Source organism: Sciurus vulgaris (genome assembly GCF_902686455.1).
Source record: "Sciurus vulgaris genome assembly, chromosome: 12".
Taxonomy (NCBI): domain Eukaryota; kingdom Metazoa; phylum Chordata; class Mammalia; order Rodentia; family Sciuridae; genus Sciurus; species Sciurus vulgaris.
The window spans coordinates 13,312,070-13,324,645 of NC_136473.1; the positions used below are offsets into that span (position 1 = coordinate 13,312,070).

Sequence of the window (12,576 nt, forward strand, 5' to 3'; positions counted from 1 at the left end):
TATAACCTCTTTAGTGATCAGGAAAATGAAGATTGAGACACATTTGGCCCCTATTTGGCTGGCAGAAATGACAAGGTTAGATAATTTCACATGTTGGAGAAAATACAGATTAAAAAGGTCCCTTATACATTGTTAGTAGGAGTGGAAATTGAATACTCTGGAGATAGTTTGGTATTTATCTTGTAAAGCTGAAATTCACATACCCTAAAATCAGCAATACCATTTGTAGGTGTAGGTGTGTTACTGAGAGAAATAGATGTTAGATGTGATATTCATGGCGGTACTCTAATAAAACACACTTTGACAGGAGGCTAAACAATTCTTGATATGTTAACACAAGGGGATGTATGTGTATATTTATATTTATTTATTTTGTGGTACTAGGAATTTAACTCAGGGGTGCTCTACCATTCAACTATACCCTCAGCCCTTTTTTATTTTATTTTGATAGGGTCTCACTAAGTTCTGGAGGCTAGCCTCAAACATGCCATCCTCCTGCCTCACCCTCTCAAGAGTTGGGATTACAGGTGTGCACTGCCATGGCCTTTTATTATTTTTTGTGGCACTGGAGATTGAACCCAGAGGCACTCTGCCACTGAGCTACATCCCTAGCCCTTTAAAAGTTTTTTTTTTTTTTTTTTTTAATCGTGAGACAGGGTCTTGCTGAATTGCCCAAGCTGCCTCAAACTTGTGATCACTCCTCTTGTCTCAGCTTTCTGAATAGATGGGATTACAGGTGTGTGCCACTGCCCCTGGCTTTTTAAAAAAGGGAAAGCCACCCAATCCAGGAGACATGCCTTTAAGCAGATGAAAAACATTTTAATGCCATTAGCTGGCATCATAAAGAAGAGCTCTCCTCTCCATCAACATTTTGACATTTTAATTTCTTTATTAGTAATAGTAGCTATATTATCAGCATGGACTCAGAGATTTTAAAAATTATTATTCCATGTGTTACAACTTGAGACATTATTCCTTTTGATGCTCAAATTGTTCCAAATTTGCCTGAGAGCTCCTTCAAGCTGGCTTTGAGTCCTTTTGGCACATTCTCATCTGTTTTTTGAGCTCCTGTTTATTTATCTGTTCTATCTATTTATTTATTTATTTTGCCATATTTGGGATTGAACACAGGGACACTCTATGACTGAGCTATATCTCCAGCCCTTTTCAGTTTTTGAGAAAGGGTCTTACTAAGTTACCAGAGCTGACCTAGAACTTGTGGTCCTCCTGCCTCAGCCTCCAGAGTTTCTAGGATTACAAGGCATGCCCATCATGCCTGGCTTTGAGTTAATTCCTGGCACAATCAGATGTTGCAGGCTTGACTTCCCAATCTCAGCCTTGAGATCAGCCACTCCTCAAAGGATCTGCTTGCTTTTAGTGGAAAATGATAGTTAGAAGTCAGGATCTGGACTTTCTTGCTTCTGGGGTATCTTTGCAAAGGTAGAAAACATGTTTTTAAAAACCATAAATTCAAGAATTTCTGAGAAATGGAGTTTTTTACTTTCTAACATCTCCAAATAGAAGGAGAATGAAATCAATTCACATATCTAGGGTTGTCAGAGAAAATACAGGATTCCCACTTATATTTCAATTTCCTGAACAATGAATTTTTAAGTGTAAAGTATCCCAAAATATTGAATGGGACTTATTTATACTAAATAATTATTCATTATTTATCTAAAATGCACATTTAAATGGGCATCCTTTATTTCTATTTGCTAAATCTAACAACTTTACAAATAACCAGCACAGATACTAAGAGTCTGGGTCCTTAATTTTGATGAAGAGGACCTCTCTAAGGAGGTGACATTTAAGGATAAACCTGAGAGATGAGGAGTTCATCATGCACAGAGAGGAAGGAAAAGCAACATTTGAGGGAGAGAGAACAGATAATGATGAAGACATGAAACTCCATTTCTCAGAAATTCTTGCAGCTAAAATTGTGGACATAAATTAATTTCTTCCAGTTAGATGTATTTGGATGATATTTGAAAGGCAGAAGGGAGGTGGAGGCCATTGTCCTACAGAAAAGGGTGAACAAGCCCCAGTAGACATAAGAAGTCCCTGTGGTTAGGCCAGTGGGGTAGAGCTGTTATGCTAATAGTAAGCTGCAGCATTTCTAAACTATGATGATTGACTTGGAGGCCAAGAGTCCAGTTAAGACCTCCTGATTTAATTCTCCAGCCATTTTAATGATTTTCTTATCATCTAGTTCCCTGAATCAAATACCTTGCTGCCTAAAATACCTACTATAGCTTCTGCTTCCTGTCCTGAGGTCAATCTGATACAGCTGTCATCACTTTGCACCTTCCTTCATTTCACAGGTTGTATACACTGTGTGCTTGTTCAGTATCCCCCTTGCCTACAGACTGAGAATACCATTCGACTCCTGGGTTATTGTGCACGGAACTCTCATTTTTTTCTTCTATTCCTTGTGAAGCTGGGTCTAAACTCTAGACATACTGTGAATGCTTGGTTAATATCTTTTTAATTGAAATATTTGCCTAAGATAAAGAAAATAACCTACTCTTGCACACTCCCACAGGATGAGGATCAGCAAGGTTCTTCCATTTACATATCAGCTGTCTTGGACAAACTAGGTCACTTCTCTGGGCCTCAATTACTTATCTATAATATAAGTATTAGGACTTGGATGGCCAAAGCAGGAGTAAGAAAAAAAAAAAAAAAAACAACAACAACAACAAAAAACACCATAAATTCATACTGATCTCTTGTTCCAGTTCAGCAGCACATAGTTCTCTCCTTTCCCCATTCCAGAGCTGCGTTTTCCATTTACTTTTTTTGTTTTCCCTAGGAATGTTGTCCTCATCTTGGTTGTCCTTTGCTGCTGGCTGTATTCACTAACATTTCTCAGGATAATAGCTGACCCCCACCCCAAAGAGCGATGGCTTTGCATAGAGGGAGGTCACACCTTCAGTGAACCCTCCCTGGGAGTTTATAAAATATGCAGACAGGAGAGTTTGGAAGCAAGTACCACCAGCAATATTTTATGCTCGCTCAATTACTGCATAAAAAGCGTACATAACTTTGATAATAAGAAGGATACTTCAAGGCAAAATAAAAAAGATAAAGTCTACGTAGACTTCGAATGTCAACCCTTCTAGCCTACCTATACCTGCTGGGAGCCGGGCGTTGAGGGGAGGGAGATGAAGTAGATAACAAAGGACGGAGAGATGGGGAACGCGCGGGGGGGTTCCCGCGGGAGGCCAGGGCACCGCCTGTTCAGGGACCCCCTGCTCTGAGGACCCTGAGGCGCACCCCACCGCCTTCTCCGGCGCTGAAGGCAGCTGGGCCTCACCGGGCAGAGCATCCCTTCCGAGGTCAGCGGAGGACTCGCGGCAGCTGCTGCAGGAAGGGGCGTGGCCTACGGAGGGTGGCCCGCGCGGATTGGCTGCGGCGCGCGGCGCACGAGCCAGTCAGCGCGCGCCCCGCCCCGCCCCAGCCGCGCCGCACGCCGTGTTCACGTGCCGCCGCGCCCCGCCCGGCGTGCCCCGCGCTGCCTGTCTGCGCCGTGAGCACCTCGTGGACCCGGCGCGGACCCGGCGCGCCAGCTGCCGATCCTCGGCGCCCGCCTCCTGCGGTCAGGTGTTTTCCTGGCGGGGGGTGTTTTCTGAGAACCCCTGGGAGCGACTGTGCTTTGTAAACACTGGGGTTGAAATGGGTCGGGCAGGTGCTGAGTGTCTGAGTTGGGTGGGGCCGGGATGGGCGTGCCAGCCGCACAAGAGGAAAACAGTTACAGGGAGTTTTTGTTTTTGTTGAACCAGGGAGTCTTGGACCAGGGAGGTTGCGTAAGAGCGCGGAGTGTTTTCATATTCGATTTGAGAGTAATACAACTGCTTGGCAGAAGGGTGGTGCTAAACCCGCGGCTCATGGACACGATGTTGTGCATGACATCCGTGTAAATAACGCACTGAAACCGCTGGGGAAGACGCCTTCCGAGGATAGGGGGCCACGGTGGTCCCAAGGTGACGAAGCAGCTGTGTCATGGGTGCAAGTTCTGAGACCCTGGAGACTGTTCCTAGTCTCTGGCTTGGGGTCCAGAACCCCTTCAAGAATTGGGTTTGTGGCCCCACTTGATTCTTCTTGGAGAGGGCCTGAAGTTAATTTGGGTAGAGTTACTAAACTGAGAAGGGGTCAGGAAATGTCACTTGAGTTATGGTTGCAAGAAGTGGGGATGTTTAACCCAGACAAGGTAGGACTGAGGGATATGTGACCTATGTCTGCTCCTATTGGAGAGAATGTAAATAAGAGGTTAGACTGATCTTATTCTCCCTCCGGACAAAACAGTTTTTTTGTGTTTGTTTTTAACAGGAGGTGAATTTGAGGTCAGTTATAAAGACCGGGTAGGAATAAACACTTAGGAAGTTAGATCCTGGAGCCAGGTTCAGGTAGATGTTTACATTTATTAGTGAGAGAATGGTGGAGCTAAGATTCAATTTTCATCTGCCAGACTCTAAAGCCCTTGCCTTTTCATCTCATGCATCTATTTAAATAGAAGAGATTACTTTGTGAATAATGAGATTGCAGAATGGTTTCTGCATTGATGAATCACACCGTACTGGAGGGTTTGTCTGCCTTGTTAATCTGTATGATGGTTACCTCAGGTAAAGAGAGAGATTGTCCAGGGCCAGAGGAAGATGCCAGTGTGGGTTACTTGGATGGAAGAGGCCTCTAGTCTCACTATAAAGTCAGACCTTAATTGGTGGGTGTCTTGACCTTACAAGTGCCCTCGCAGTTACTAAAAGAGTAATCCTGACTTTGAGTTTACAAGTGTGAGCGTAGTATCCCATTGCGTTCCATCTTTCTCATTTCCTCCTAGCTTACCCCTCAACCCTCACTCTGGCTGACACTACTTTCTCTTCTCCACCCCATCTCCCTTTATCAAACTAGAAGTGAGACAGACCCCTCTGAGGACTGGAGTGAGTAACTTTGACCTGAGTACAGTGTAGCCATTCAGGTAACACCAGATATAGCATCCTGTGAATACAGGAGGAAATGCCCACTCTGATTTGATTCAGCTTTGTGGTCCCCAAGGGTGGGATATTTAAGACTTACGCCTGTATGGATGCATAATGGAGGTAGCCCTCTCTAAGGCTTTGAATTTAATTTGCTTTATGAATTAAGAGCTTCATACCTTTTTTTTTTTGACATATGGTAATGGGGATTGAATCTGGAGGTACTCTACCACTGAGCCACACCTCTAGCCCTCCACCCCTCTTTTTGGATACATGATCTGACTCTGTTGCTGAGGCTGGCTGCAAATTTGCTATCCTCTTACCTCAGCCTCCCAAGTAGCTGGGAGGATTACAGGATTACATGCATGCACCACTGTGCCTAGCTAATAGCTTCATACTTTCTGAAGAGGAGCACTTTTTAGAAGTTTTGTTTTGGGGGGTGGTATGAGGGATTGAACTCAGGAGCACTCAACCACTAAGCCACATCCCCAGCCCTATTTTGTATTTTATTTGGAGACAGGGTCTCATTGAGTTGCTTAGTGCCTCGCTATTGCTGAGGCTGGCTTTGAACTCATGATCCTCCTGCTTCAGCCTCCCAAGCCACTGGGATTACAGGCCTGTGCTACCATACCTGCCTAAAAGTCCTTTTTGATCCATACTATGTTAATTAAATTGTCAAATATAAGCCATTTTAACATCCATTGGAAGATGGGAGTTAAAGTATGTGTATGAAGAGGAAATACCTGTTTTTTTTCTTGTTCCTGGCAGACGTGGTTACAGTTTCTAATCAAGGAAATAACAGCTAATTCCTTTTCCCCTAGGCTGTGCTCGAGGCAGCCTTGGTGTCTGGTCACCTCTCTATACTGAGCAGTACTTTGAGAGCTCCACAAGATAGCTCTGCAGATCCTCTTTCCTTCCCTAGGCCTCCTCTATTATCCTTAACCCCTTTGGTCTCTTTCCTCTCCTCTGCTCTCAGGCTTTTAAGGAAGTTGAGATACACTGAGGCAGCCACACCCAGCCCCAAGCCATATGGTAGAGAAGTTGAAATGGTGTTTGTTTCTGCTGGTCTTTTTTTCCCCTTGGAAAGTCCCAAGAGTTTTCTTCTTTTTCTGCTGTCAAGTCCCCATATCCTTCATTTGCATGGTCCTTGAATAGTAGATGGTTGCTCAGTTGCATTTTGAATGATCTCTAAGGTTGTTAATCCGAGATTATATTTATTAAAGGGCTTTAGGGCATCAACAGTTTAGAGGTGTAAGGACCTAGCTTTAGTCACATTGTGTTGTTTTCCTTGCCCGACCCACTCTTCAACTCATTTTTGTACAAAAGGGCAGCTCAGGTAGGGGCAGCCATGGAGATGGTAGGGGCCTGTGGATAGTAATGGGTCAGCTGTGGAGTCTTCTCTGCTCCCACTCACTGAGGTAGGTTCCTGGTCATGCTGACCGTTTTGTATTCATGAGCCATCTCGAGGTGTGCTGCCTCATACATTTATAAGGGGGGTGGGTATTCGTTCAGTAGGACTGAATCCCGGGCTCTGCGGTGGAAGCCAGGAGTGCATGTAAGAGGGGCAGAATGGTGGAATGTTGAGCATGGGCCCTGGACTCAGCTGCCTGGGTTCATGCACTCCCTAATCAGTCAGTCTCACAGGGTTGTGAGGATTAAATGAACTACTAAGCACCAGGTGCTTCAGTGTGGCCTTGCACGTGCTTAGTACTTTATCAATGGTTATTTCCAGTCTTAAAGGAGCTCACAGTCAAGCAGTGACAATTCTGCAGTTTCTGCCCCCACCTACTTTTATGTGAATTTAATGGCCAGGAAATACAAAGAAAGAATGGTGAGCACAGCCGCTACCCCTGCCCCTAGGTATGTACCATGCTTTCATTTAGCCTCCCTGGATGGGGAAGGGGGAAGCAGGCCAGCTCCATGGTGTGACTTAGTGTCTAAAAACTTCCAGCACCCTCCCAAAGTGGTCTTTAGTTCAGTGCCTCTTCTCTTGTCTTCCCAGAAGTTTATTAACAGGATCTCCATTCTTGAACTTCTTGCACACTGACCTTCCTGGGGATGGGGGTGGAGGGGGAGCATTATCTCCATTCTTTCTCTTGGGCCTGGAGAAGAGTAATGTGGTCTTCCTGGCTACAAGCAGGACAGGATCTTAGTTTTAATGAACAGAGGGATAGAGGCAGCCTACAACTGGGCCATGATGTAGGAGACGGGTGTCATTGATGAGTATAGAAGAGACCTAGTTTCCTTGGGATATTTGATTTTGCTCTTGGACTGTCAGTGTGTGTTCCCCAGACCACTCAGATCCTTAGATAGGAGGCAGATGAGCTTGCCATTGGGAACAGGGAGGAGGAGGCTGCTGGTGTCTACAGAGGGGCTTACAAATACATGGAATCTTAAAAAAAAAAAAAAAAAAATCTAAACATTTGGCATCTCTAAATATTTATGGGCTAGGGCAAAATTCCAGTTACTGAGCCATGTGAACAAAATTGGCCATGAGGCTCAGAGACCAGAGGAGACTGGCTCCCATCTAACTCCCAAGTTTTCATTTCTTGGATGTGCATTTCCTTGAGCTTTTCCCAGCTTCTTTTCGTTTTGTGTTCTTGGATCCTGAGAAGATTGAAATATTGATAGTATGGCTTGCCTTCTAGGAAGACTTTTCTTATTCCCTATTTATAGTTACCTTAAGTTAGTAACAATCTGGGCATCTTTTTTGCATTGGATTTTTTGGGCTTCTGTTTGGGGTTATTTTGAGGTGGGAGTGGGTCTGAAAAGGGGAGTGTGCCTGGGGCTCCAAAAATAGAAACTTAATCCCAAACATTAGATGGTGTTCCTAGAAACAATTTTAAAACCTGTAGTTGAGGTAGTCACCTTATCTTGAGTGACTTCTGAGATTGTTTAAGGGGGTAGGGGTGGAGCAGGAAGACCACTTCCTGCTGGGTGGATGGATCAGAGGAGGATAGCCTAGCCAAAAGTGCTTCAGAAAAGCCAGAAGAGATTACCAATCCAGGACCAGAATCTGCACGGAGGACTTTCCTCTTAATCCAGCAGCTGGGAAGGCAGGACATGCCTCAGGTCCTTCCTGCGCAGGAAAAAAATATTACAACTTACATGTTCATTTTAAATTTGTCCCTTTTATTTCTATTTATTTATGGTAGGTTTTATTGTACACATAAAGTATCAGTACAGCAGCATGTATGTAATTTACAAATAAATATCTTATTTGAGGTTGTAGTTTGTGATCTGAAAAATCTGGATACCTCTGCTCAAAGCAGTAATGAGAGAATGGGGAGAGCACAAGCCCTCTCAAGCGAGTGCCTGGGAAGCCTCTGGAGAATGTGTTCAAATGCAAATCCTTGTGCCATAGGTCTGGGCTGGAGCCCAGAGTTCTGCAGTTGGAAGGCTGACTCAGAAAGCATGAATTAGTGCTTTTCCCATTTTTGCTACAGAACTCCATTTAGAGTCTTAGTCATTGAGGGAAACCCCAAAACCACCGGTGTCAAGGACAGATCCTGTGACGTCTCCTGGAACACCCAGTGCTGTTGTAGAGACCGAGGAAGTCCCTGCTCACTGCCTGGTCCCTGGCTCCCTTGGTGGAATCGTTAAGAGGATTTGCCAGGATCTGTTCCCATCAGGAATGTGTCATGTGCTTCCTGATGTTGATTTGCTTCTTGGTCCAGATGGCTTCTTCAGCCCGCTTCAGGGGAGGAGAAGGTGCTGGTGAGAGGGTGGGCACCATCCGGTTCAGGGGAGCAGGTAGCCGAAGTCTGGAACCACAGTGAGGTTCCTCTTCCACCATCCTTGCTGGCCAGATGCTTTACTTACCTTCTTGCCTCAGACTTAGTGGTCTGTCACAACTGCTTCCTGTGGGAGCTAATAGTGGAAAAGCACACTTAAATACTGTGACTTAGAATTGCAACTCCACCAGGCTGTATTCTTTTACCACTCTCTAAATGAACTGAGGCACCGAATGGTGTAGTGACTTATTTATGATCACAAGGCAGAGCAGGTACAAATTATTCTTATTTTTTTTCTCACCGTTACTTCTCTTTTAATAAAAACTGCCTCTGTTTCAGAGTCAGATTATTAGATTTGAGTTTTGAGATTTAAATTCTCATTAAGTAAGTACAATTTGTTCAGTACTATTCAAGAATTCAGAGATGACTGTGACATAGTCCGTGGCTATAAGGACTCATGTCTGTGGAGAGAGACAGATCAGTAACGTTGTGTTAGACTGTTGAGTGCAGTGATAGGTAAGGTCACTACGCTAAAGGCGTCTTCGGGGGGTTCCATTTCTCAAAGAAACGGGTCTGAGAAGGTTAGTTGGAGGTGTTGCCAAAAGCTTAGTCCTTGTCCCCAGTGCCAATAAGGACATGATTTTGCATAAAAGGAAAAATAAGGTTTATTGCTTTGCTAGCAAGGGAGAAACACAGGGGACTCATGTCCCAAAGGCTGTGATTCTGCCAATTAGCAGGAACAGGGGGTTTTTAAAGAGGTGATTCAGAGAAAATGAGATTAGGAAGGAGAGATCAGGAAGGAGAAGCTCAGGGAAAAGGTTAGGGAAAAGAACATCAGAGAGGAGAAGGTCAGGGAGAAGAAGGTTGGGGAAAAGAAAAAAAATGTAAGTTTTAAGGGATGTAGTCAATGCATGAGGTGAACCCCTATTCCAGAGGGAGTGTCCAAGCTGAATCCTGTCAGGTGAATAACCAGGTAAAGATAGGGGAGGGTGTCACCAGCAGGAGGATCAGTATGCAAACATAAGGAACATCTCAATTAAACCAAAAAAGAAATGATAATCGGAATAAAGAAGTCTAATTACTTAGGCTTGTTAACTGTCTGCCTTCTTGATGTATTGAGCCTTTTGCCATGAAATATCCCTCTTCTTTAGCTCAGTGAATATTCTTCATTTTGTTTGATTTTTTTTTTTTTTTTTTTTTTGGATACTGAACCTAAGCAGTGCTTAGGTTTTTTTTGAACCTAAGCGGTGCTTTACCACTGAACATCAACCCCAGTCCTTTTTATTTTGAGAAAGCTTCTCACTAAGTTGCTTGAGGCTTTCCCTAAGTTGATTAGGGCCTTGCTAAATTTCTGAGACTGGCCTCAAACTTGTGATCTTCCTGCTTCAGGCTCCAGAGTGGCTGGAATTGAAGGCATGTGCCACCACAGCTGGCTGGTTTATTTATTTTTAATGCAATTATTAACTCTCGTCAAGCACACAAGAACCGAAAGCCTCTGTCCTTCCTTATTCCTCTTGGGAGAAAGGTGAGGGGGAGCTCTTAGAGGGAGCTATGTTTTCAATCTGTTCTGATCCATGTAAGTATGGGTTTGGGTGTGGCCTGCTCTCTAATGGTTTCCTGAGTGGCAGGCACTGACCTGATGACCTACTGTATGTGGGACTTGCAGAGGGGAGTCTTCAAGTTTGGGGTGCTGCTCACCACACTGTGCTTTTAAAAATACTTTTTTGCCACCATGGATTGAATCCAGCTGCTCAACCACTGAGCCACATTCCCAGTCCTTTTTACATTTTTTATTTTGAGACAGGATCTTGCTGAGTTGCTCAGGGCCTTGCTAAGTTGCTGAGACTGGCTTTGAACTTGCGATCTTCCTGTCTCAGCCTCCCAAACCGCTGGGATTATAAACATGCACCACCATGCCCATTCCACTTCTTGAGGAAGGGGCTGGTGTGAGGAGAGTCAGCCATGGGAACCACTCTTTCTGCCCTGTACCTTCCATCCTGTCACAAGGCCTCTGTCTTTTCCTCTCTAATCCTTTTCTACCCTAAAAAGCCCCCTGACCTCATAATGACATCTTGGGATGATGAACTTGTCAATTTGCAAAGGGTTTACTTATATGAGAGGTTCGCCATCTATGTGGGCTTTACAGAGGTGTGCCAGTGGTAGCCTGGGCAGAGGAACAGGAAAATCTCTTGAGAGCAGGATTTCTACCCTTCGCCCCGAGCCTAGAGTGTACTGGCCAGGCCTGGTTTGACACGTCCTGGGTGTGGGCAAGGTAAATATGCTCTTCTGTGTCTGCATCATTGGTATGGAAGATGTTCTACCAAAGAGCTGCATGTCCTGTTGGTGTGTCCTGTCACTAGGCAGACCTTGCCGTTTCACCACAAGTTTCTCAGATTGATCCCTAACAAGACCTAGTGGTCAACAGGAACCAACTCCTTCATGGTCAGGCTGTGAGAGGCCAATTTCCAACATTCTAAACTGGAGCCAAAGATGCTGGGTTCTAGTGACCTAAGGTACTATAACATGGTGATGAGTCACTACTTAAGATATTAAGGGCATGTGCAGGTTCTTTAAAATTCTCTCTTGTGGTCAATGGGGAGACAGAGTAAAAACATCTTAAAAGCCTAAGGTGGTGAGGACTGGAACAATTGACAAGTTCGCCCAAGGCCAGACACCTTGTCCAGGAAGAAGAACAGAACTAGATCTTCTACTTGTGACTGAGATGCTGGAACGTATATGTCCTGTCTCCCTGAAAGCAGGCTGCATTACTCAGCTTTTTGTGGCTGTGACCAAAATGCCCAACAAGAACAACTTGGAGGAGGAAAAGTTTATTTTGGCTCACAGTTTGAAAGGTTCAGTTCATGGTCAACCAGTTCCATTATTGCTTGGGACCTGAGGTGAGGCAGAACATCATGGCGGAAAAGTATGGTGGAAGAAAGCTGCTCAGCTCATGATGTCCAGGAAGCAGAGAGAGGGGGGAAGGGGCTGCAGGGAAGGTGAACCTTTTGTGGCACATCCCAGTGACCCACCTCCTGCATTCATGCCTACAGTTACCACCTAGTGAGTCCATTCAAGCTCAGATGGAATGATTAGGTTTTGGTACTTATGATGCAGTCATTTCACCTCTGAGTATTCCTGCATCAACACAGGAGCTTTTGGGAGACACCTCATATCCAAACCATAGCACAGGCCATTGTATAATAAGCTGCCGTGTCTACCCTCAGGTTCAGGTTCAGCATCATTACCAGTCATTTCTACCCAGTAGCCATCAACTACTGCAGCTATGCTGTTGTTGACAGGGCCCCTGGCAGGTGTTTTTTTTTTTTTTTTTTTTTTTTTTGGTACTGGGACTTGAACCTTTGCCACTGAGCTACATTCCCAGCCCTTTTTATTTTTTTATTTCGAGACAGGGTCTTTCTAAGTTGCTTAGGGGCTTGCCAAGTTTCTAAGGCTGGCCTCAGATTTGCAATCCTCCTGCCTCAGCCTTGGCTGTGGGTACTTCTCTCAATCCTGTCTTCACAACGTGCTGCCTTGCACTGGTGTCCTCCAGGTAGCTTTCCCGGACTGCACAGGTAGAGTTGGAGCATCCTCCTTGGCCCTTACATACTCCATAACAAACGGCCCCATCACTGTCCTTGCTCCTGAAGTCCTGCGGCTCCCAGTGCTGAGCAGAGACCTGCACCCTGGAGGGAGCTTGTGAAGAGGCCATCTGCTGCATTGACATGTGGGAGATCTTGTCTGTCACTGTGTCTTGAGCACCACTTGCAGTAGGGGAGGTGGGCCAGCAGCTGTGTTGGATGCCGAGAGGAGTCAAGCTCTGAAGAGGCTTAGAGTGTGGATGGGAATGTGCATACACACACACACAC

The 12,576-nt window shown here is 45.0% G+C and overlaps 1 protein-coding gene across 4 annotated transcripts in view; it reads left to right on the top strand.

Annotated features, from left to right (window-relative positions):
• Positions 1–12,576, top strand: part of PFKFB3 (6-phosphofructo-2-kinase/fructose-2,6-biphosphatase 3) — a 76,741-nt gene that overhangs the window by 12,853 nt on the left and 51,312 nt on the right. Inside the window, exon 1 of one of the 4 annotated variants that reach the window (XM_079107553.1) lies at positions 3,173–3,601. The exons of 1 other annotated variant lie outside the window; for it this stretch is intronic. The gene's annotated coding sequence lies outside the window, so the exon portion shown is untranslated. Of the gene's footprint in view, positions 1–3,172; positions 3,607–12,576 lie in introns of those variants that run through there. 2 more of the 4 variants (XM_079107554.1, XM_079107555.1) reach the window with 2 other exon arrangements.